The 5,982-nt window shown below is 42.9% G+C and overlaps 1 pseudogene; it reads right to left on the bottom strand.

The window, feature by feature from the left end:
* Positions 1–1,430: 1,430 nt before the first annotated feature.
* Positions 1,431–5,982, bottom strand: part of LOC140538813 (homeobox protein orthopedia B-like) — a 5,185-nt pseudogene continuing 633 nt past the window's right edge.

The following is a 5,982-nucleotide window of genomic DNA, read 5'->3' as shown; positions in this document are numbered from 1 at the left end:
AGCTTAGAACAGAGTCCAGAGATCAGAAATCAGAACCCCACACCCCTCCCCCCCATAACCCCAAAACACACCCACCCACCCACCCCCCCAGCCCACCCCCAGAACATCGTCTACCTTCAGAGGGCGCATGCAGTCTGGCTGATGCTTCTGGAGATGATCGTTTATTAACGATCGGCTTTTATTGTTCTTATAAAATTCTTCCTCTTTTCTTTAGTTTTCCTTCTTTTTTGTTTCAGTCTGCCTCGTGCAGACTGCGGCAGAAACGGACTCTGATCAATCGAAACAAACAAATAAATAAATAAACAAATAAATAAACTCACAAACGAATCAACGAAGCAATAAATAAACAAATAAACAAATAAAAGTGCACAGAAATCAACAGGAGAGATTTACAGAGCATCACCGAGTCCGGTGTCTGATGTTTGTTTTGTTTGTTTGTTTGTTTGTTTGTTTGTTTGTTTGTTTGTTTGTTTGTTGTTTTGTTTGTTTGCTTGCTTTGAAGTGGCATTGCTTGAGGAGGTCCTGAGACTCCGTGGGGCGTGGCTGGGGTCAGTTAAAGGGACAGTTCGGGCGACAACTGCAGGACAGAACTCCACCCTGCTCTGGACTGTGGTTTTCCTCTTTAGCTGTGCTGGGACGTAGGCTAGGCTAGGCTAAGGCTAATGAACAGTGAATGGAGGTCTATGAGAAGTCCAATCAACAGTCGGTTTAGTTGGGTCTAGTACTAGACTTGGACCCGGTGCCAAAAGCTAGCTTTCAAATCCGCGGGCGTTTATGGATGCGTGTTCAACTTGGTGTTAGCTGTGCTACGCTACGCCGGGTTGCCGTAGCTAACAGTGCGCATACTGTTATATATATATATATATAGCAGTGTAGCAAACAACGCAACTCTCCCCTGATTGGTCAGTTCGCACAATGCTAATCAAATCCGTTAGCTTCATTAGCCTCAGAGCTCAGGCACAAAGCTAGCCAAGCAAACGGTGCCGCTGTTCCTTCAGCTGTGCACGGATGTAGGCTAAGGTTAATACAAAGTACATGCAGGTCTGTGAGAGGCCAACGAACAGCCGGTCCAGTAGCAGACTCAGACCAGGACCCCACAGCCAGCCTTCGGAGAGAAGGCTCCTGCTGGATGTTCTAGATAGCGGTTGTGGTTTGAGGTGCTAGCTATGCTAGGTCAGTGCTATCGTAATCATTTAGCGTGTGAGCCTTTAACAGTCAGTTAGCACAATGCTAATAAATGACTTCCATTAGCTACCAGCCTCATACACTGTGTGGACAAAAAGTATTGGGACACCTGCTCACTCACTGTTTCTTCTGAAACCAAGCCCAACTATTGGATGGAGCACCAACCACCATTCCAGAGAGCCCTCCAGCCCCCGCCTGGCATTAGGCGGCAGGGTGCCAGATGGTCCTATTCTATTGGCAGTGCTTCTTCTCTACAGGACTAGACAGGCTGTGTGTGTGCATTTGCACACCTGTGTCAGCAATGTGGTGCAGCTTAACGTAGCTGAATGCATGTATTAGAAGGGGTGTCCGCAAACTTTTGGACACACAGTGTAGCTAAGGGTGAAGTTCTGCTGTCTGATGTTCAGCCGAACTTTCGCTTTAACACTGGGTGAAGTGGTGGTGGGGGTGGGGGGTGGGTGGGGGGCGGGGCTCGCAGAGGGACAGCAGCCCATTAGGTGAAGCTCATGGACACCGTGTGCTCGAGCGCTTTGCGGCGCAGCGACGCGATGCTCGTGCCCCTCCACACGTCACTGTCCGGCGAGCTGCAGAGCTGCGGGGATCCTCCCGCCGCCGCCGCGCTCGTGGGGCCCGAGAGCGAGGCAGGAACCATGCCCGGGAAGGTGGGCTGGTACAGGTGCGACTGCAGGCTCGAGCCGTTGGACGACATGTTGGACAGGCCCATGGAGGTGGGCGGAGGGCCCCGCGCTCAGGCTGCACGGGGACAGAGACTGGGCCATGGCCTGCTGGCGCCCGAGCGCGGGGGGGAGCTGCAGCTGAGACACGCCCGGCATCCCCGCCGCCGCCCAGCGCGTGTCGTTCGCGTGGAAGGAGCACAGGCCGTCCCCATGGCGGTGGGAAACTGGGGCAGGCCGTGGTGCGTGGGCAGGAGCGTGCCGGGCGCGCGGAACACGTTCGTGGTCTTCTTGCGCTTCTTCCACTTCGCGCGACGGTTCTGGAACCAGACCTGGTGGGAGGAGAGAGGGGGGGGGGGGCGGTCAGACACTGGGAGAGCCGCGCGCGCTGTCTAAATCCTTATTATTAACATTAATAACAGTGTTATTACTGGTGTTATTACTATTGAGGAATTCAGAATTAATCATTAATGCAATGGTTACATTTTTAAAATCAGTGAACACACAAACACACACTGCACTTTTATATATTATATATTTATATATTATATATTTATATATTCAGAAATTATTTATTTTATTTTATTTATGCAACAAATGTAGTTATTTTTTATTTTTATTTTTATTTTTATTTTTTTCTAACAGCAAGTGAACATATTATTAAATTGTGTCTAAATAAGGATGAAGATGATGATTATTATTATTATTATCATTATTATTATTATTATTATTACTTTTTAATCGTATATTTTTCCCCAATTGATTTTAAGGAAAAGTTTAATTAATGTAAAATCAGTCACTTAAACACACACTAATGCGGATCATTTCATTTCTATATTTAATTTCAGTCGTTTAAATATAAACCATGTGAAGCAAATATATAAACATGTTTGGTAAAAACGTCAAACAGACAACGAGCTAATTTCATCATCATTTTCCCTTTGATGACTGATGATGATGGAAGTGATGCGCGTCACATAAAGGAGGACATCAGTAAGCGCACACTAATGTGTGTTACTGTAGAATGTGTATAGACTTAATTTCAGTCGTTTTGGTCCTACAGCTGATTAAACACTGTGGGATTTATTTATTTCATTCGTTTCTAAATTTGGTAAAAAAGGAAGTGACCTACAGAGTGACGCTGTATTTATTAATAATCAGAGTGAGTGTTCGGCTCGAGCACTTCACCTCTGCGTTTAATCCGTGTGTTACGTCTCCGCTCGCGCTCGGTCGCTTTACACCGTTTTAAACGTTAAAACCGGAAACCGTTTCTAATCAGCGCTTCCAGTGAAACCCGCGGGCCTTCGGGAGGAGATCGATATTCCAGCTCTAGTTATTAATATAGCTTTATCTGATGACTTAAACCGTGGGGGAGATGGGAAATCAGAGAGCGGTGCTGAGGTCTGGGTGGAGAAGCACAGATGAGCTGCAGGAATTAATTACATTTACATTTATATTTTTATATATTATATATTTATATATTATATATTTATATATTTATATATTTATATATTATATATTTACATTTATATATTTATATATTATATATTTATATATTTACATTTATATATTTATATATTATATATTTATATATTAATATATTATATATTATATATTTATATATTATATATTTATATATTATATATTTATATATTTATATTTATATATTATATATTTATATATTTATATTTATATATTTAAATTTATATTTTTATATATTTACATTTATATATTATATATTTAAATTTATATATTTATATATTTATATTTATATATTATATATTTATATATTATATATTTATATATTTATATATTATATATTTATATATTATATATTTACATTTATATATATTTATATATTATATATTTACATTTATATATTTATATATTTATATTTATATTTATATATTTATATATTTATATTTACATTTATATATTTATATTTATATATTTATATATTATATTTACATTTATATATTTATATTTATATATTTTTTAATGTTTTGATTTTTAATGTTTGATCATTTCGGATTAGAGTAACTGTCTCCAGGGTTCTTCACCACACTGATACAGCAGCTCTTCTTCTTAGTCTCAGAGATTCACCTTCAGTCGTGTGCAAAAGTTTGCGCACCCTGGTCAAACTCCGTGTGTAAATAAGTCACATCTACAGACACACACTCCTGTACACCCTAACCCTAACACACACTTCCTGTACACCCTAACCCTAACACACACTACTGTACACCCTAACACACACTCCTGTACACCCTAACACACACTCCTGTACACCCTAACCCTAACACACACTACTGTACAGCCTAACACACACTCCTGTACACCCTAACACACACTACTGTACACCCTAACACACACTACTGTACACCCTAACACACACTCCTGTACACCCTTACACACACTCCTGTACACCTTAACACACACTCCTGTACACCCTAACCCTAACACACACTCCTGTACACCTTAACACACACTTCTGTACACCCTAACACACACTCCTGTACACCCTAACACACACTCCTGTACACCCTAACCCTAACACACACTCCTGTACACCTTAACACACACTTCTGTACACCCTAACACACACTCCTGTACACCCTAACACACACTCCTGTACACCCTAACCCTAACACACACTCCTGTACACCCTAACCCTAACACACACTCCTGTACACCTTAACACACACTTCTGTACACCCTAACACACACTCCTGTACACCCTAACCCTAACACACACTCCTGTACACCTTAACACACACTTTCTGTACACCCTAACACACACTCCTGTACACCCTTAACACACACTCCTGTACACCCTAACCCTAACACACACTCCTGTACACCCTAACCCTAACACACACTCCTGTACACCTTAACACACACTCCTGTACACCCTAACACACACTCCTGTACACCCTAACCCTAACACACACTACTGTACACCCTAACACACACTCCTGTACACCTTAACACACACTACTGTACACCCTAACACACACTCCTGTACACCCTAACACACACTCCTGTACACCCTAACACACACTTACTGTACACCCTTACACACACTCCTGTACACCCTTTACACACACTCCTGTACACCCTTACACACACTCCTGTACACCCTTACACACACTCCTGTACACCCTAACACACACTCCTGTACACCTTAACCCTAACACACACTCCTGTACACCCTAACCCTAACACACACTCCTGTACACCCTAACCCTAACACACACCCCTGTACACCTTAACACACACTCCTGTACACCCTAACACACACTCCTGTACACCTTAACACACACTCCTGTACACCCTAACACACACTACTGTACACCCTTACACACACTCCTGTACACCCTAACCCTAACACACACTCCTGTACACCTTAACACACACTACTGTACACCCTAACACACACTCCTGTACACCCTAACACACACTCCTGTACACCTTAACTCACACTCCTGTACACCTTAACTCACACTCCTGTACACCTTAACACACACTCCTGTACACCTTAACACACACTCCTGTACACCCTAACCCTAACACACACTCCTGTACACCCTTACACACACTCCTGTACACCTTAACACACACTCCTGTACACCTAACCCTAACACACACTCCTGTACACCTTAACACACACTCCTGTACACCCTAACACACACTACTGTACACCCTAACACACACTCCTGTACACCCTAACACACACTCCTGTACACCCTAACCCTAACACACACTCCTGTACACCCTAACACACACTACTGTACACCTTAACACACACTCCTGTACATCCTAACACACACTCCTGTAACTACCTAACTCCTGTACACCCTAACACACACTCCTGTACACCTTAACACACACTCCTGTACACCCTAACCCCACACTCCTGTACACCCCCTAAACACACACTCATATACACCCTAACCCTAACACACACTCCTGTACACCTTAACACACACTCCTGTACACCCTAACACACACTCCTGTACACCTTAACACACACTCCTGTACACCCTAACCCTAACACACACTCCTGTACACCCTAAGCCTAACACACACTCCTGTACACCTTAACACACACTCCTGTACACCA

The sequence above is a fragment of the Salminus brasiliensis genome, chromosome 18 (genome assembly GCF_030463535.1).
Source record: "Salminus brasiliensis chromosome 18, fSalBra1.hap2, whole genome shotgun sequence".
NCBI lineage: Eukaryota > Metazoa > Chordata > Actinopteri > Characiformes > Bryconidae > Salminus > Salminus brasiliensis.
The sequence above is the reverse complement of the archived record's forward strand: the minus strand, read 5'-3'. Positions and strand labels throughout refer to the sequence as shown.